The 20,526-nt window shown below is 43.1% G+C and overlaps 1 protein-coding gene across 6 annotated transcripts in view; it reads left to right on the forward strand.

The window, feature by feature from the left end:
- PRKAG2 (protein kinase AMP-activated non-catalytic subunit gamma 2) overlaps nucleotides 1-20,526 on the forward strand; it is a 195,027-nt gene that overhangs the window by 127,166 nt on the left and 47,335 nt on the right. The window contains exon 1 of one of the 6 annotated variants that reach the window (XM_033099147.1): nucleotides 20,356-20,429. The exons of 4 other annotated variants lie outside the window; for them this stretch is intronic. The gene's annotated coding sequence lies outside the window, so the exon portion shown is untranslated. Of the gene's footprint in view, nucleotides 1-20,355; nucleotides 20,430-20,526 lie in introns of those variants that run through there. One more of the 6 variants, XM_033099148.1, reaches the window with a different exon arrangement.

Genomic DNA, 20,526 nt, shown 5'->3' on the forward strand with positions numbered 1-20,526 from the left:
ACAGGAAGTAGAATGGTGGGTGCCCCGGGCTGGGTGGGGAGGAGTGGGGAGTTGTCGTTTAAGAAGGGCAGTTTCCGTTTCGCAAGATTAAAAAGTTCTGGAGATGGACGGTGGTGGTGGTGGTTGAAAAAAAAAAAATCAACGCACTTTGTATCCCTGAATTGTCCTCTGAACAATGGTTAGAATGGTAACTTTTATGTATATGTTGCCACAATGTAAAAAAAATGATCCGGTCGAGAGTACAATGTTTCTATCGAGTGAGCTTCAAAGAATCAGGATGACCCCCGGGAGCTCACCACTTACATTTTGAAATGATGTTTCCAGATTGGAAGACAACGTTGCCACTGGCTACCTGACGTTAGGCAGCCTGGCCTTAATCCCCCGTTTGTACATTGTAGCACCCAAGGCCTCCAGGCGCTGCCTTTCCCTTGCAGCCATGGTTTGGCCCCGGCCTCTTCTGCTTTCAGCAGCCCTTGGTTGCCGGGCTGGTGGTAGTTTCCAGGTTATAGAGAAAGTGTGTTTCTTTATCGTTGGATTGTGTTGAATGTCTTTGAGCTTGCCTGACTTCCTTAATTTGGCTTCCAGCCACATAATCTTCATGGAGGAATGTGAGTTGCTTACAGATTTCTGCCAGCCCGAAAATAATTAGCAGCAATCATTTATCTCCGGTTTTGGGAATAAAAAGACCGTTTTCGTAAGCATTGGCCACGGAGATCACTTTTATAAAATGTGTTCCCATGAATTTTATTCTAAAATTGGAAAGGGGATGAGCGTGATTAATTAGACTTCGGTAGACAGCTCTCGTTTTATCATTTATTTACTCAGCAAATACTTACTACGCAACTGATATGCCATAAACTGTGCTACGAAAGGGTGACGGGGTGGCAAATGTTAGTGACTGTCACGATGCAGGGACATTTGTTCTATTCACATCTTGATTAGGAACACGTTATCTGTGGGAGAGTTTTGATACATAGCTAATAACTAACTGGACAACAGGAGGAGCTTTTGGGGGGGTGGGGTATACAGACAGGTAAGTGAGCCATAGAGTGTGGTAGAGCCTGTGTAGTTATGGGAGGGAACACCCAGTCCAGTTGTAGTGAGTCGAAGAGCCAACCCCAGAGAAAGGACGCGCATGCTTTTTTCAGCAGCAGAGAGCAGTAATCAGCTTTGCATTTGAGGAGGGCCCCTCTGGCCAGCTGTGGCAATCAGACTGGGTAGCACAGGAGCTCAGATGAGATGCAGCGTGAAATGGTCCAGGTCTGGCGGAAAGGCATGGACTAGTGTTGAAATGTAAAGACTGTTTAAGAGGTGGCGTTGAAAGGAATGTGGAATGCAGTGATTGATCGATTGAGGACGAAAGAGAGAAGAATCCGAAGGTCTCCTCTCGGGAAACTGGGTGGATGGTGGTCGTCTTTGCTGAGATGGGGCACAAAGGAGGAAGAGGAGCAGGCTTTGTATGTGTGCACACGTGCGTGTGAGCACGTCTGTGGTGGGGGTGTACGATAAGGTGCCCGCGGGACATTCAAGGGAGGGCTGCCCAAAGAGCAGGTGGATATGTGCGTCTGGAGCTAGAAATTAACATTTGAACGTCACCAGAATAAAAATGGGAGTTCATGCCTGATAGTAGGTAAAATCCAAATGTGTGGCAGGTGAGGAGGAGAAAGCCAGAAAAACGTGAACATTCAAGGGGCAAACAAAGGAAATGGGTTCTGAATTGCCAGGAACGTTAGGCAGAAAACCAGGCAAAACGGAAGCAAAACGAAAGCGTTTCATTGTGTTTCACGCATTTGAGGGGAGCGACCGGCGCATGAAACGCAGCAGACCGGCCGTGACACGTAAGACCTGAGGTCACTGATAGCTTTGGCAGGACTCCTTCCAGTGGCGGGTCAAGAGCAGAAACCACGTCACGTGTGCTGAATGAGGAAGAGGTAAAGACGTGGAGATCTCTAACGTAGATAACTTTTTCAAGACTCCTGACCTTGAAGGGGAGGAAACTGGAAGAATGGAGGCGATGGTTTCTTCCCTTAAGTGGGAATGGATTTAAACACTAAAGGGGAAGGAGTTAGTAGGAAGGGAGCAGTTAAAGAGGAAAGAGGAAAAGCAAGCATTCGGTTCTGGTCTTGCAAAGGCAACGGGTGAGTTTTGTTAGGAGATGGCAGCACACGATGGAGGTGTTTTTCTTGGACCGATGGAAGAACCACCTTCCACTGGTTGAAACCTTGATGCAGAGGTATTAGGGTGATCAGTCATTTTCCAATTTCCCTTCCACAGGAGTCATGCCCAGGCTCTCCCTCATTTTTCTTCTAGGAATTTCACTCTTGGACTGTGTGTTGGGTGAGGGTCCCTAGAAGCAGAGCCTAAGATGGGGTTTTGGGTACATGTTTGTTTATTCGTATGGAGCGCGCTTGGGAGAAACCTCTAAGGTGCAAGGGAAGGGAAGAAGCAAAGTGAGGAGGTGGTGTCCGGTGAGAGCCAGCTTCAGCCTGACGGGGGACCTCTGGAGGGGCCCCTGCAGCAGGATTTGCCCCACCTGGGCTTTTGTACCCTCATCCCAGTGAGTTACGGAATGTCCCAGGATGAGGGAAAGGCACCTCCAGCTGGGGTGACACCTGTCACCCAAGGACACTGCTGTAAGAAATGTCAAGATTTGCACCATTGTACAGCAGCCTCTGTAGCAGCTTGGCGCCCCACAGCTAGTGACAGGGAGCCCGGCATCTGCTGTCGCCTGAAGTCTGCGTCTCCTCTTTGTCTGCTTGGTTGCTTCCTGTATCTAATGGGATTGGGGATTGTGTCCGCTTTTCTATTGCTGTATAACAACCCTCCCCAAAACTTCAGACAACAACCATTTATTTAGCTCACAATTCTGTGGGTTAGCAGTGTGGTTTGGGCATTCTTCTGCTCTTGGCTGTGCTTACTCATCTGTGGTCCCTTACCAGGTCACTTGGGGACTGGCGGGACCAGAGTGGCCTCGGCCGGAACGGCTAGTCACTGTTCCATGTGGTCTGTCCTCCTCCAGCAGGCTAGCCTGGATCAGTGCTGTGACAGTAACAGAGTTAAGAGACATGGAAATGTGTCTATACAAGGCCGCGCCTCAGAAGTGGCTCACTCTACCTCCTCCCGTCTGAAATAGACTCTATTTCCTGTCCCCTAGAATCTGGGGTGGGCTTATGTCTTGCTTTGGCCAACAGAATGAAGGGGACGTGACAGTGACCTTGCAGAGGGCTGGGATCAGGGAGGGGTGGAGTGCGGGGGCCAGTTTGGAAACCTACCACGTGTCTTATCACTTGAATTCAACAGCTGGGTCTGCACTTGAACACACAACAGACTAGAGTTCAGAGGTTCATTTATCCATATTTAAGGAGTCTAATTTAGATGGCTAACTTCTCGGAGAGTAACTTCCGGTAGACTGTCGGAGTCTGTGTTCCCTGAGAAACAGACTCTTAGAAAGATTAGTGTGCAGAATGTTTGAGGACATGCTCTTAGGATGTGCACCTGGGAGGGAAGGGAAGGCAGTGGAAGGGGAAGAGGAAAAAGGAACTATGCAGTACTGTCTCAGCAAAGTCCTCTGCGGTTCCACAGGGAGCAGTACGCTGGGGCACCTCCTCAGAATTGTCCCAATTTCGGGCAAAGGAGCCAGGCCTTTGGACCCTCGCACCAGCCAGTCATTAGATGACCGCTGTCCTGGAGGTGGGTTGGCCTTGGGCAAAGCTACTTTCTTCGGCCAAGAGCAATCCTGGCTAATAGTTGAGGTTCGTAGCTGATTCCCAACAGCTAGGGGGATGGCCTTCATTCCTGAAAGGAGATCTGAGTAGTTCATCCCAACCTCTAAGACATGGACTTGTTCTCTGTTTGTTCAGTTTATGACACCGAAATTCTGACAGATGGAAATCAGGACTACCATATGTTTTCTTATGACACATTTAATATGTAACTGCACTGAAGAAAAGGATTCAAGATGGTTGATTGGGGCTGAATGACAAAGGTTTCATTAGGGCCAGGGGGAGAGGAACTAAGGCCCCCAGCCAACAGCCATCACCAGCTTCCCAGTTGTGAGAGTGAGTCACCATCAAAGTGGATCATCCAGCCCCAGTCAAGCCTTCAGAGGAGACTGCAGCCCCAGCCAACCCGTGGCTGAGAGACCTGGTCAGAGATCCCACACCAGGACCACCCAGCTGAACTGCTCATGAATTCCTGACCCACAGAAACCGTAAGACGTAACATATTAGTCTGCTGGGGCTGCCATAACAAAATGCCACAAATTGGGAGGCTTAAACAACAGAAATTTATTTTGCACAGTTCTGGAGGCTGGAAGTTAAAAACGAAGGTGTTGGCAGGTTTGGTTTGTCCTGAAGCCTGTCTCCGCGGCTACAGGGGGTTGCCTTCTGGCTGTGTCCTCATGTGGTCTTTCCTCCAGGCACACACACCCCTGGTGTCTCTTCCTCCTTGTAGGAGGCCACCAATCCTGTTGGCTTAGGGTCCCACCCTTAAGACCTCATTTAATCTAAGTAACTTCTTTGAAGGTCCTGTCTCCAAATACAGTCACATTAGGGGTTAGGGCTTCAATATATGAATTTGGGAGGGGGACACAGTTCAGTCCGTGGCAGATTATAAATTGTTATTATCTTAAGCTACTAAGTTTTGGGGTGATTTGTCATGTATCAAAAGACAACTGATACTTATTTCATCATGTATGTGGAGAGGTAACATAATTCATTCATGAACTTTGTTTTTTTTAAAAAAAAAAGAAGAAGAAGAAGAAGAAAAAACTGACTATCTCGCCACTGAATCTATTTTCAAGATCCCTAGTTTTCCTAATATGAATATTTGGAAGGAAATCATTAACCAGTCTTTCAAGACTATTCTTTGGAATAATTACCTCTTTTTAAAGATAGGAAAGCACTTTAAAAATCTAAAAATATTGCAGATCACTTGACATTAAGCAGCACTTAAAGATTTTTATATGCGGTACTTTGTTTTTATATTTCCTGTCTCACCATTTTAAATATCAAGTTACAACCTAATAAGGTCTTCATGTTAAAACTGTCTGCCCAGAAATGGCAAACTAATGGTCCCATAGGCTGTTACTCACAACAGATTTGATCTTTTAAAAATAGTTTGGGGAAAAAAAAATTCACACTGGGTCCAGGAGTAGGAGCTACAGGGAGAGCTGACTCATACTGGGCTTGGTTATCATGAGAGCCGAGCATAGACAAGTGTTGCTTGTGTGTTGAAGAGACAGGCAGAGAAGAGCTATTCTCCTAGCTGTCAAAAAAAGGTATTATAATTGGCATCCTTCCTGTGTTCCTGCCCTGTTGGAATCCTGACTCGACGAGCAGAAAGAAGGCAGAGCCCAAATCAGATGGACGTCCTTGGCTGGGAGCTTGGCCTGTTCTCTGAGCCTGGGTCTTTTGGATTCTTGTTTATTCTGTTCCACAGGGTAGCTGAGCGCCAAGTAAAGGATGGGGGATCTTTTTGCTTCAAGATTTTTCTTAACCTGACAAATGCCCTGCCTCTGTCACCTCCCAGGGACTCAGGAGGGAAATCATTCGTGTGATAGTCGTTTTTTAAGACCCTGCCATTTGTCCGGCACTGTACTATTCACTGGGTACTCAGCTGAGATCATTCCTGCCTTCCAAGAGTCTCCCCGCAGGAGGTAAATCCTTTAGACTCAGGGACTCCTGGGTCACAATTTAACAGACGGGATCTGCTTCTAAAGATCCACAGATCCCAGGGCCATGTACTTGGCATTGCCGTGATCACAGGGATACACACATGGGCCCCAAAAATGTACGTTTCCACTAGTGAGTTATTTTGCTGTCTTGGTTGAGAGAGCCAACCCTTCGGCCATCATGACAGCGGCCACTTTAAGATTCATCTTGGACTTTTCCACCCTAGAGGAGCAAGCCTGCCTTCCACCCTGGGAGAGGCAGGGGTTGAGATAGTGGAGTCACATGGCATTGAATATTCCCTGGAGCTGATCACGGGTAACCTACAATAGTTCCTCTACTGGGAGGCGGAAGGCATGGCAGTTATCTTTTCCCCTCACTTGGGCTGGCAGTGTGAAAGACGTCACCTAAATATGTAACAGGCTAAACGTATCTCTGCTCCAGAAACCAATGACCGATTTCTATAAACTAGGGGCAGCAGCCAGCTCGCAGAGGCTCGCTGAGTGGGTGTGAGGTAACAAAGGAAGGACAGAGAATGTGGACAGCTTTATCAAGAAGTTTGGTGTGAAGAGGAGACGTGAGTCAGGGCTGTAGCTGAGGCGAGACCCAGAGGGCATTTCTTTTAAAAGATGGATGCGACATGAGCACGTGGACACACTGCTGAAAGAACTTACAAGTTCCTGAACCATCGACCCTTCTCTCTTCACGCCTCTGCTTCAGGAACATAGTGTTCACCTCACAGGATTGGGGTGGGGATCAAATGAGATAATCTGTGTAAAGTAACCCAAAAGCTCCATAACTAGCAACACTAAAGTCAAGAGTTGAACCAAGGAGATTGGGCTCCAAGTCCACGTCCATGGCATGATTTCCGACCCCCTCTGGAGAAGGCCGAGCTTATCAGCCATCCATCACACTGACCCTGCATCTGAGCTCATGTCCCCGATTCAGGGGTTGGCACCTCTGACTCACGGGCCAACGCTGGCCCACCATCTGTGTTTGAAATTCAAGTTTCATTAAGACACAGCCACATTCGCTCATGTATGCGGCGTCTGTGGCTGCTTTCCTGCTACAAGCAGAGGTGAGTAGTTGCAACAGAGACTGCATGGCCTGCAAAGCCTAAAATATTTACTATGTAGCCTTTATTCACGAAAAAAAAAATTTGCCAGCCCCTGACTCATCTGTGCCAGAGCTTCCCTTTGCTGCCATCCAGTGAATTGATAGGGCATCCCGTGCAAAGTGGCAGAATGAGACTAGTTCCCAGAAAGGCAAGAGACGAGCAGTAGGGCTTTGTCCTACTGAAGACATGGAGCTGGTTCCACGGGACAGACAGAACAAGGGAAATCAGTCACCAGTCCTACCCACACGAGGCCCAGGAATCAGACTGGCCAAACAGATGGCAAAGCAGTCCATAGTCCTGTAAAGTTAGGATTGGAGGGTTAGTATTCTCTGCACCCTCAGAACGTTATAAAATGATACAATCTACTTTTGGACTGGATTGAGGACATTTGGAGAAACATAAGTGTAAGGTGGAAGGGCCCTTATTCTCCCCTGTAACCCCATTGCATAAGGAAGGGGTGCCAATTAGATGTAAGCTGTACCGAGAGCATCACAAACATTTTATTGCCTGCCCTGGCAGTGGCACAGAGGAGTTGATCAGACTTGCATTTTAATAGAACGATCAGTCCAGTGACAAGCCAGCAGTTGGAATTTATGGGGGAAAGACTGAGCAAGAAGACTAGTAAAGAAAGTAAACACGAGTCCTTTGAGAGATGACAAAAGGCTGGACTAAGGCCACAGAAGTAGGGGTTCAGAGGAAGCAGTCCATTAGAAACATCTATAAGAGATAAAATAAGCTGGCCTTGGTGATGCCCAGACACATGGCACATGGGAGGAGGACTCAAGGGTGACTCCTCAGTTTGTGGCATGAAAGGATGGATGGCAGTGTCATTACATTAGGAAGGTGAAGCGGATCTAGGGATGAAAGACAGATCCCACTTGGGGCACACTTTCTTTGATTCTTTTGGGACATCAAATACAGACATCGGGGCTGGGTAGGTAAGCCTAAAGGGGAGAAGCAGAGGTTGGGAAAATGATTCTCTTTGTCCGTTTGATTTACCATATATCAAATCAAAGAAATCAAGGCTCTGAGCACCTTTATCTATATAATTGTAGGTACAGGGGAGAAAACAAACGTGGTTTGATCTTAATAAGGAACAATTCTTTACCAATACAGTTGTGTGAAAATGCATTGGGGGCAGGGCAGGGGTGGTGAACATTAGATAGTGGAAAAATTACTGTACCTACTCATGCATTCTAGTCAGGCTTGTCTTGATTTGCATTTAGATGGGAATTCCTTCAGCTTGGAATCAGGATTGTCCCCTCACTCATTGCACTTAGAAAAGCATTAACTTTAGCTCATGAATTGTCATTGGAACAACAGTGACACAAAACATAACTCCAGTGTTAATAGCGTCCCCTTAAGGACCCAGTAGAAATTAGTTGTTGGAACTGTGGAACAGTTTACAACAAGCCTCCTCTGGTGTTTCCCTGAGTGCTGAGTACGTAACCTGTTTGTGAGTAGCCACCCAAATTCTCCAGCAGTGCTTTGGGGAAACCTGTTTCAAGAGGTTGTGTGGGGTGACATGTTTTTCCCATTATTTTTGAGGCTTGGCGCGGAACCCTAAATCGTTGTTATTTGGGGTCTTTGAGTAAGAATAACATCGGGTCGTCTTGAGCATGGTTAAGGAAGAGGTATATTTTATTCAGAAAAAGGGACTTGGAAGCAGGTGGTTCTGAGGAACGACACAGGAAATTCTGATGAGTTCTACGCGTCTGCCAGTGATTCCCTCTTCACACTGTATCCAAAGCAGATTAAAAGCTCATTGCTTGTAATGTGTTCATTCTCAAGTTGGTAAGGCTGCTCAGTAACCTTGGTTTGCTCTAATTAAGCCAGTCCATTCACCTCCCTTGCATTTAATTTTTAAAAATCAGATACATCGGAGAAGTATTTGATGAGCTGTTCCAAAAACAGCATTTTTCTAAGATGAGAAAGTCCTGGAGGTGGGTTGCATAGCGATATGCGTGCATTTAACACTACCGACCTGTGCACGTAAAATGGTTAAGAAGGTACATTATGTTAGGTGTATTTGTACTATAATTACAATTTTTTTTTTTAAATCCTCTGATTATAAAAAGAAAAGCACAAAGGAAAAAAATCCCCTGCAATGCTACCTCTGAGATAGTTAAGTTGTGGTGTGGAGTTTGTTTGTTTGTTTGTGTTTTCTTTTATGCGTTTTTTTATTACCTAGCCTTGGTCATGCCTTTACACACAGATCTAAAAATAGACTTACAACAAATGTAGACTCTGGTGAAACTGCTTAGCAACTTAGCTTTTCACTTAATATTATAATCGGGCCCCTGTCTTCAATTTATATAGTTTGGTTGTTCAGAGAATGTCATTTTAGAAGTCTCACTTTCATAAAATTTGGTGGTCACGACGTATTAACTATTACTTTATCCTGTTCAAGTTATAAAGCACGCTGCTGGGTCTAGTAAACGACAGATACGCAGAGCCTGGAGAGCCGGTGTACCACACGCAAGCCGTCAGGTAGAGGTCCTATTGCTATGGAGTACAATTTCAACAGATTTACTCATGAGTGATGAAATTCTTTTAAGAAACGGAGTATAAGAGACTTCCCGATCTGGAGGCCATGAAGGGTTTTCAAGCTTTTGGCCTGCCCAAGACTCAGCTGCCACTTTGAGGAGAAAAAGAAAGAGTTTTCCCTTCTCCAGATCTGTCCTTGCTCTGGACGTGAACCTGGTCTTTCAGTTTTATGATGTCTGGCAATTAAAGATGGGTTTGGGGGATCCCCGAATACCAATTTGTATGTTTCCTACCCATATTTAATGATACTAAATTGGTATGTAATACCAGTGTGGTTTATTCTTTTCCAGAATGTAAAAATGAATTGCAGAAATTACTTTCCATTAGCTATGTTTGATGTATTCAAACACAGCTAGTGCAAAATCCATATTTAATTCATTCAGAGTTGTTCTTGGTAGGCGCCCCCTAAGAGGCTATATCTAGCGCTCCATGTTGAAATAATCAAAGAAATTGTCTTCATAGTAGAGGCCTGGTCTTAGTGGCTCAAGAACCTGTGGTCATTCTTGCTCTCAGGACACGTGTCCTTAGATAGGGCTCTGTTGTCACTCTGCCTGCCTACTTATTCACTTATACACGGGCAATTAAAGAAAAAGTCTATTTCCCACAAGGCATAAACTGCAGACTGCGTTTAACTTATGCGTTAGGTTTGCGCACATCCAGTCCTTACTTGTCTGTACCAGAAATAACCTCGATGGGATGATTTTAACACACTGTTCCAGATGCTTAGTGATACTAGCTGTAGGTTAGTTAAAATCATCTTACAACATGTCCCTCCATCGTGTATTTGGAATAATCCTGTTGTACAGTGTTTCTGCATGTGTTCTCAGCCCACTACTGAATCAGATCAGGCACATTTGGTGGCAAATAATTTATGGGAATGACATTTTCTGTCTTAAAATGATCTTCAATGGATTTGGAACATGCATAGGACAACAATAGGCGCTCTGAGGTCTGTGGGACAAATGCACCCACTGTTCTTTGAGTAGAATATAGTTCATTATTCTTTCTTTACCAAAAAAAAAAAAAATCAAGCATTTAGCATGTCTGATTTCTTACAGCAAATGCAGGTTCTTTGACTTCCTGTCCTCACAACATGATACAGTCTCTTCTGCCTGGTTTGCAGAGGATGAAATTAGGGACTCAATTAAAACCCACTTGTTGATGTCTGTTATGGGCCAGGCAAACACAATTTCAATTAATTCTCATGGCTGCCCTGCACACAAGATATTGTTATCTCCATTTTGCAGGTTAAGTAAGAATCAAGGTTTGGAAAAATGAAGTCATCTGCTTGAGACTTTGGTGGAGACATTATTCATAATGGAGGCCTACCTTTGAAACCCACATGCTTTTCATTTTGCCCAGCAGCAGCGCCCCCAGTAAGAGCAGCTATCATTTATGGGCACCTGTCCTGAACAGAGGAAGGTGCCAGGCACACAGCACACCCAGGCACAAGGCTCGGAGACCGACGTGCTGAGCACACAGCCAGCACCCAGCAGAGCCCGACTCAGAACCAGGACTAACAAAGGGAGAAGGGCCTGAGCTCTGAGGTCAGAATACACCTTATTCCCCGGGGCACCATTTGCTTTCTTCATTTTTTTTTTTTTCCCTATGCTCTGGTCACACGTTGTGACTTTGAGATGAGTCTTCGAACTCTTAATGAAAAGAAGTTAATAGCTGATGCCACCCTTTTGAGATTTTTACAAACTCTGCTTGGCTTTTGAATTCTATGCCATTACTTGAATCAAAGTGCCGATCCAGTACAATCGAGTCACCTTGCCGTCCTCCATCAGGGAACAACAAAAGACAAACGGTGGCTTTATCCACATGTGCTGTCCAAGACACTGACCTCTATACTCAGACCATAGAAATGGATCCATCCTGTTGAGTGACATATCTGGTTGGACTAAGCTACCTGCATATGAGATAAACGATGGTCTTTCCCATTGTCATGAAGCATAGTCTGTATTGTTATCCTTCGTAAACTTTTAGTTATTCCCAGTTTTGTTTTTTTTGACTCATCAGACGACACATTTATATTTCTCTGTGGCCGTGATAAACTGTGTGTGCTTAAGATGTTTTAAACTTCACCACAACAGTGTAGCACTGCTGAGACGTCAGGTTTAGACCGCGTTTTCAGTTGTCACAGTTGATTCACTGATAAAATTGCCTAAGAAACAGCACATCAGCAGAAAAATGAAATGACCTGAGCACGTATTTCCTAATTCCTATAATTTGGGCAACTCTCCTCGTTAAATATGGGAATAATTTCGTTTTTAAGACTGAATTCAGCAACGGTAATAACATATCCCGAACTTCTCTGACTTTCCTCCTCCCCCCTTACTTGTGTCAGTTTCCTGTCTCTGGCACTTTCTCAGCTGTCAGACAGAGGACAGTAAAAGTTTGGGAGAAAAAAATGATACTGTCTGCCCCTTCATGCGGCAGATCCTGCAGTGAATTCCTTTCCTTTCACTCTAGATAATTGTTCAGCTTCTAAACCCTAAAATTCTGTACCCCTATCGAGTTCCCTCAGTTTCAGTCATTTTTATGCCACCGTGTTCTCCTGGCCACTGCCACCGAGCCTGTGTCACCTCATTTGTGAAGAGCTTTCCACCTGAAAGCGTATTCTTCTGACAAGGACCTGATCTCGGTTGGGGAAGGGAGGGGAGAGGAAAGGTCCTGAGTTGCTGGGGATCATAGAGCTTTTTAAAACAGTCTTATAATTGATTATTTTTTTAAAAAAACAAACTTTTTACACACGATTTAGGACGACTATAGGGAAACAGTGGTAATCAAGTTTCAAGTTGTGTTCTTTTTAGGAGAATTATAAAACAGTATAGAATGCTAAGACTCCGCCGTGAGTTTTGAAGCCTAGGCAATAGAAAGGTGTTGGCAAAAGCCTTTGATAAATAGCACATAATTTCAAGAAGCTTTTGAATGATAGTTACAGCCATACCGTGAGGCTCTTGTGATCCTGTCAACTTTCCTTTATTGGCTTTCTTTTGCTTCCATAAAGACGTCATTGCTGTATTTAAAGACTTCTTTTGATGCTTCTGTTTCTAATTATTACTCTAGTTTCTTTTCTAGTCATTTCCTAATCCACTGGAATACCAAGTCCAAACTGTTTTTCTCTCTGCGATACTTCTCAGACTTTCTCACTTAAAGTTTACATTCATTGTAAAGACATGTTAAATATTCTCCCTGATTCCAGGCTCTCCCGTATCCATCCCCCTTTTCCACTCGACACAGATGTTAAAACCTTTTTATATTGCCAAAAACGGTTTACGGAAATTTACATTGACTTCTTCTATCCCACAATATGAAATCTAACTCCATTCCTTTTGTTCCTGGTGGTCTCTACCAGTCTTTCTTTAACTTCTCCACAAGAACACTCCTCTCTCAAATAAAGTCCATCTGTCAGCTGTGTCCGTTCCTTGATTCCTTCAAAATCTGCTTCATTCTCTCTCCTACAGAAAGCCCTCCTCCTGGACTCTTCCTTAGCTTTGGAATGCACTATGCAGTTGCTATAGTTTTGGGGGTTTTTTTGTTTGTTTTTAACTTAAACTACTCTGCCCTTGTTTATAGTGTTACATACGCAGAAATACAGTTTCCACAATTAGAATATACCCTTCACCAAATTAGAATACCACCTCCTGAGGGCAGGCCTGTATCTGATATAATACCCAAGCATCACTCAGGATATTTTTGACTTCAAAGTAACAGGAAACCTCCAACTCAAACTGGCTCGAAGGATAAAGACTCTTCTATGTTGTCTCTTCTATCAGGTCCAGAGTAGGACAGGCCCCAGGCAAGGTGAGATGCAGGCCTGCTCAGTGATGTCACCAAGGACCCAAGTTCTTTTTCTCTCTCTCAGTGCTGGCTTAGACAGCAGATGGCATATCCATGCAATGGAATACTACTCAGCAGTAAAAATGAGCAAACTGCTGTTATCCTCAGTGACATGAATGGATTTCAGAATCATTATGCTAAGTGAAATAATCCAGGTGCAAAAGAGTGTATACTGTATGAGTCCATGTATTTAAATTCTAGGAAGTATCTATAGTAACAAAAAATAGGTCACTGGTTGCTCAAGACCTTGGAGGGAAGGAGGGAATGAACCACAAAGGGACGCAAGGAAATTGTTGTGGTGATAAAACAGTTTTTGTATCTTGATTGCAGTGGTGGTTTCATGTTGACTCATCAAATGGTACACTTAAAATGGATAGTTTATTGCAGGTAAATTATGTCACAATAAACAAAGAAACCCTAAAAAATCTTTCTTAAAAGATTTACATTTTGAGGTACCCAGGTCCTACATCTGCATTTAGTTGGCTCTGTGTTCATCCTAATCCATCCTGATGAGCCACATAACACAACAGATAGTGAATGAAGGTCACAGAATTCCCCAGAAGGAAGGGCAGAAGACATAATGGAAGTGTTAGCAGGTCCCTTTAATTTCACCTTGACTATTGTACTTCCTTTTGATCGCTGCATGTAGAAGAAAACAGAACAAAAATGGAAGTAGGCGGTCTCAGTCATTTCTGTAACTTTTCATCAATGTCTGGCCAGAGTTTCCAGAAATAAAGAGATAAAAAGTGCTGAAAAAGTGATGAACCATGGTCTGTTCTGGGAAGAGTTAATGACTAGGCCAGATGTACGGGGAAGGGGTAGAGAACAGTGAAGAAATACTTCTTGTGACTTTACATCACTTTTGTGTTGCTTTATCATAGAAATATAACACACTTCAAAGTTTATGTCTTGATGCATTAAAAACTGAAATAATCTTATTGAGCAATACTTTTTTTTATTTGCAAAGTACTGTAGGACAATAAGAGTTGTCAACATGATAGAATGTATTTAGCTCCCAGTAAGTCATGTTAAACACAAACCTAATAATAAAATACTTTGATTAACAGAAAACTAATTTTGATTAACTTGTGAAAGGCAAGAGAAATACCTGTTTCAAACCCTGACTAATGAGCTCCACAGAACCAGAATTTGAAGAGACAGACAAACCCCGGGTATATGTAGGGTTCCTACTTCCTATCTTTGATGTGAATTTCTAGTCATACTGGATTTACTGACCCACCTACCATGGTTCCTGGCACATAGCAGATACTAAACATTTGCTGAGCGACTGTCCTCAAAACCTTTATGTTGTGTGCTTTTGGGAAGCTGGATGGTAATTTAATAGAAAGCATCTAGACAGAAAGGACTTTTTTGGTTTAGTCTGTTTTCTTTGTCTCTTATTTAATAACACTTTCTCTGAAACAGGTTTTCAGCTGACTTGTTGAACTGTAGAAATTGGTTGCCACACTCTGAAAAGCTGCTGTAGAATAAATGCTTTTTAAAGGAAATCATTTTTTAAAAAAACATTAGCAAGAAACTCACTTCATTTAAAGCATCTGAAATTGTTACTTAGAAAAGTTTCCAAAATGAACAAAATCTTTTCCCCAAACATACTGATTAAAATTGATCAGAAGAATTAATGGTGATGGTGTTAAATAGCTTATTTTTTTGAGTTTTTATCGAATTTCGACATCACTTTAAAATATCAGTTGTTGTCACTTAACAGAAACTAAACATGATGGGTGTCAGCGAGAGCTAGTCTAGCCAAGCTCTCTGCCAGTATTCTAGCAGAGTGTCAACAACCTATGGGCCTCGGAGAGGGTCTGTTACAACAAAAATGTTGGCTGCCGTTATTTCTTAGTCACTTTCTTTTTTCCTCATCACATTAGGTCCAACGCTCAAGGGAACGTGGGTAGAATCATTTCCAAATAGGAATGAGGTCCAGGAGAAGCATGAATAAAGGGAATGAAACCATCTCTGAACGCGTTTGTGCTATTCAATCAACTGTTTACCCACCATGTTTTTCCATTGATTTGCTAATAGCAAACAGTTCATTTCACTCGAATATTTTTCGAATATCTACTATGTGTCAGGTACAGGTAACAGCAAGATGACCAAACAGAGCCATTCTTCCCCTTCAAAGAGTTTATGGGACTTAAGGGAGACAGAAAAGTAAGCCCCACCCTGTGTTACGTGCCTTATGGAAGTGTGTGGGTAAGAAAAGCAATTAACCAGGTAAGTAGTGAGAAGAGATCCACATCAGGGAGGGCTTCCGGTGAGGAGTGAGCCTTCTTCATAAGACTCATTCTTAAAGGAATGAGTAGGAACCAGCCAAGTGGCAGGGGAAGTAGGGAGAGAGGCCAAAATGTTCAGCTCCCTTAGTGCAGTGAGCAGGAACAATGCACAAGGCTCAACTGTAGGGGACACAGAGCGAATTGGCAAGAGAAGGTGAGGAAATAAAATGAGCAGGCCCCTTGCTCGGAGCTGTGGAGTTAGCCCGACATGCCTGAGGCTCCCGAGAGCCACAGAATGGTTCTACACAGGAGTCTTTTTCTAAGGGCACTGGCTGCAGGGGAGAGAATAGACTAGAAACGGGCGAGACAGGAGGAATTGGAGCTGACCCAGCCACCAAGCAGGAGAGGGCAGCAGCTTCACTAAGGAGCCATGGTGGAAATGGAGACCGTGGAGTAACCTCAAAGGACGCTAAGGTGACAAAGTGGAAGGAGCTGTTTCAGACAGATGAGTTGGAATTGTCCGCAGAGAGTCGAACTGGAGATGACCAGTAGAGAGTCTTGAGTTCAGGAGAGCGGTCAGCCTGAGCTTGATGCTTGGGAGTGGTCCTCACGGAGGTGGAGGTGAAAGCTGGTTAGAGAGCCTCCCTGGTGGCACGTCCCTATCCTGTCTTTACCCCCACACAGAAGATGCCTTTGCAGAGCAGAACCAGAGCTCAAAGAACACGGTAAGGGGGACCTCAAAGCTGCAGGTTTCCATCCACTAAATTATTCAGGAGCTTCTTGTCTGGTGTTTAAAGTTGATTTATTTCTTGCATTAGCTATTTAAGATTTTAAAAAAAAAGACCAAGTGCACTCATATCTGACCTCAGTGCATAAGGGAAAGCTTTTTTGGCAGTCGTTTTATGCTTAAGTCTTTAGGCTGAAGTTTTCCCTTCTGATAGTCATTCAAAATACTGCATTTTGCTGTACCAGGGCACAATTACATAAGACACACCTTAATAGTTTCGCATTTTTCACCAACCAGAAAGTCACCCTTGTAATGGCTCCATGTTTTTCAGGCTTTCCCTCACTAACGTTCAACTCAGAGCCTTCTGCTTCCCACCCCACCCCCACCTCCACATCACGGTCCAGTGAGTCCAACCTGGCTGCAGAAGCCGATGGCGTGCAGGCAGAAATATTATGAATCAGCACATGGCCTGGCTAGGAAAACCTGGCACCGCTCGGCCTTGAAATGCCAATCGCGTTCTCGCGAGAGAGGAGGGACTCTCCTACAGGCAGCCCCTTCTCTCTGTACACAGCACCTTGCCCTAGCCCTTCCTCCTCGCCTCTCTTCTGGTTTCCTCTCCTGCCTGAAATAGCTAAAATTAAGTCGGGCATATAAGTCTGTTGAATGTAAAAAAATATCACCATGAAAGGGCAACTGATGACCACTAACTTGAAATTATTTGTATTAAGTAATCCATCACTCGTTTGACCCTGTCAGCCTTCATGTCCACACCTACAGAGCTTTGCAGGCCCTCCCATTCCTGAAACTGACCGGGTGTGTCATAGAGAAGTTTCATCTTCCCTTTTCTACTGTCTCGTGACTGTACTCCTTTCTAAGAAGACACGAGCTGCCCCACTAAATAAAAACAACCTGTGGAAATAAATTCAGCATCACAGCATATTATATAGAAACACTATGATTTTCGTAGACTCTTGTACACCCATTATCAAGTGAAATAAAACCTAAGAGACTCACATTAATTTGTTTCCATTTCTGTTCTCTACCAACTTCTACAGTAACAGGTACAGGACTTTTTAGTCTGAGGACCAGTTTTGCAGTTGACAGCCTCCAGAAATACATACTCCCAATTGCTGCCCATTTCTGCCTCCCAAAAACAACTCATCAGGTGAACTTGGTGGTGCACCGAATAAACAGTAATTAGGGATTTCTTTTTTAAAGTATATTAAAATTACTGCAAGAAATTAAAATGCAGACTTTTCAAAAACTAAGATGATTGACACTTCCACTGTGTACCACCAACCACACTTTTCAAAAATTAGTTTAAAAAAGTAAACAGCATTTAATTTTAAAAATATAAAGAAACGTACAGAATAAGTATATGAAGAAAGAAAATATTTCTGTACAACTGTACAGTGTGAGTTTTAAGCTAAGTGTTATTACAAGAGTCAAAAAGTTTCTAAAAATTCATTAAGTAAAAAAGTTACAGTAAACTAAGGTTAATTTATTATTAAAGAAAGAAAAATATTATTTTATAAATTAAATGTCGCCTAAGAGTACAGTGTTTATAAAGTTTACAGCAGTGTGCAGTCACGTCCTTGGCTTGACTTTCACTCCTCACTCACTCACTGACTCACCCAGAGCAACTTCCAGTCCTGCATCTCCATTCATGGTACGTGCCTTCCCCGGGTGTGCCACTTTTATCTTTTATACTGTATTTTTACTGTACATTTTCTATGTTTAGATACACAAGTGCTTACCATTGTGTCATAATTGCCTACAGTATTCAGCACCATAACGGGCTGTACAGGCTTGTCACCTAGGAGCAATAGGCTATCCCAAATAGTCCATATGCCCATGGGATCCTCGAACATAGATGCCTCTCCATTTATTCAGGTACGAAGTAGGCTACCATCTAGGTTTGAGTAAGTGCATTCTGTGATGTTTGCACAACGACGAAATCACCTGACAACATATTTCTCAGAACATCTCCCATCGTCCAGCAACTCATGACTGTAGTTTAACTACTCACCCGTTGAATGACATCTGTTATTTCCAGTTTCAGTTATTATAAATGAAGCTGCTGTGCACATTTATATACAGGTTTTCCTGTAAACATAGTTTTCATTTCCTTGGGATAAATCCGCTAGAGTGCAAGTGAAGTGTCATTTGGCACTTGTGTGTTTTGTTTTATAAGAAACTGTCAAATTGTTTTCTAGAGAGGTGGTACGATTTTGCATCCCCACAGCAATGTAAAAGTGATTGGTTTTTCTGCATCCTCAACAGCATTTGATGTTGTCACTGTTTTTATTTGGGCCATTCTAATAGGTGTGTAGTAATCACTTATCGTGGTTTTGTTTCCCTAATGACTAATGATGTTGAAAATCTTTACATGTCCTTGTTTACCATCTGTATATTTTTCAGTGAAATGTATCTTCGTATCTTTTGCCCACGTTCTAACTGGATTCTCTTTTCCTACTGTTGAGTTTTGAGAGTTCTTTACGTAGTCCAGATACTACATAGTTGTTTGCTGATTATGTGGTTTGCAAGTAGCTTGTCTCTATAGCCTGTCTTTTCACCCTCTTAGAGAGTCTGTCACAGAGCAAACATTTTAATTTTAATGAGGTCCAATGTATTAACTTTTCCTTTTATGAATCATGCTTTTGATGTCAAGTTTAACTCTTTGCCTAGCAATGGGTCCCAAAGATATTATCCTATTTTTTCCTAAAATTTTCATGTCTTACCTTTTATTTTTAAATCCAACATGAGCTCATTTTTGTATAAGGTGTGAAGCTTAACGTTGAGGTTTATTTTTTGCCTACCGATGTCTAGTTGCTGGAGCACCATTGTTTTTGCACGGTTACCAAACATCAGTTTGATACACACCTTCATGTGGGTCTATTTCCAGATTCTCTGTTTCCATTAATCAGTGTGTCTATCCCTCTGCCAAGGGGGGGATAGTCTTGATTACTGTAGTTCTAGAGTAAGCTTTAATATTGAATAGAGTGATTCTTCCCACTTCATTCTTCTTTTTCAAGATTGCTTTAGCCTGTACCTTTCCATATAAAATTTAGAATAAGCTTGTCTTGTCTACCAAAAACAAAAAAAACAAAAAAAACTTGTCGGGATTTTGATAGGAATTGCTACCTTAAGATCAGTCTGGGGTGAACTGACATCTTTACTGTGTTGAGTCTTCCAATCCTCGAACATGGGATGCCTCTCCATTTATTCAGGTCTTCTTTCACTTCATCCACATTGTGTAATTTTCAGCGTACAAATCTTGTACATTTCCTTAAGTGTATGCCTAAGTAATTTTCTTTGCAGTGATTGTAAATAGTATCGTTTTTAATATTAGTTTCCACATATTTGTTTGTTAGTATATAGAAATGTGATTGATTTTTGTGTGTTGATCTTGTATCCTATGACCTTGCTCAACTCACTAGTTCCAGTTGTGGGGATTTTTTGTTGTTGTTGATTTGTCTTTTAATTTCTTGGGACTTTGTATGCAGACAACCATGAAAATAGGGATGGTTTTGTTTCTTTGCAATTTGTATGCCTTTTCTTTTTCTTGCCTTATTGCAGTGGCTGGAACTTTCAGCACTATATGGATTAAGGATAGTGTGAAAGCAGACATCCTTGCCTTGTTCCTGAACTCAGAGAGAAAGCATTCAGTCTTTTGCTGCTAAGCATGACAGAGCTATAGGGTGTTTTTTTTTTTAATCACCAATCCTATTACAAAATTAGTTGTGTCTTTTTTCCTCCACCTGTCCTCCCACACCCCACCCTTTTTTAAAGAGAAGCTTAAGTGTTAGGGATTGGCCCAACTGAGATGACAGAGCAAAAATAAAGTGCAAAGGAGATTTCAGTACTTCCTCCTCCAGGCTAGGCTTGTAAGAGGGACAAAACCAAGTTCCTTTCAAGGGTTTGGGGCCCCTTTGCAGACCTAATCAGAGCTAGAGAGCTAATCTTATTATCAGGGACCTTGCATTCGGCAGTGAGCGAGGGGCCCCCTGTAGGAGAGGTAGAAATTGGCTGTCACACAGGAGAGCCTCACGGAGTGGGGTGCTTGTGCCCTCTCCGGCTGCCAGCCTCACTGCCTGCCAACCTGAGTTGGCAATAGAAGAGTCTCAGATACCCAGATCCTGGGCGACAGTGGTCAGGGCCAGGTTTAGATTTGTGTGAGCTTTTGGCAGCAGCTCACCCAAAGAAGAGAATCGGCTGTGAAAAAAGGAAGCGAATTAAGAGTTCCGTGGCTGGGTTGGCTGGGTAAAACTGCCGGCCACGAAGTGCAGGTACAATACTTGTGACCCATGAAACAATCTTTTTCAATAGGGGGAGGGGATGAGCAGTTTAATCTGAAATTTAAAAAAAAAAAAAAAAAAGCAAACA

Source organism: Rhinolophus ferrumequinum, chromosome 26, assembly GCF_004115265.2.
Source record: "Rhinolophus ferrumequinum isolate MPI-CBG mRhiFer1 chromosome 26, mRhiFer1_v1.p, whole genome shotgun sequence".
NCBI lineage: Eukaryota > Metazoa > Chordata > Mammalia > Chiroptera > Rhinolophidae > Rhinolophus > Rhinolophus ferrumequinum.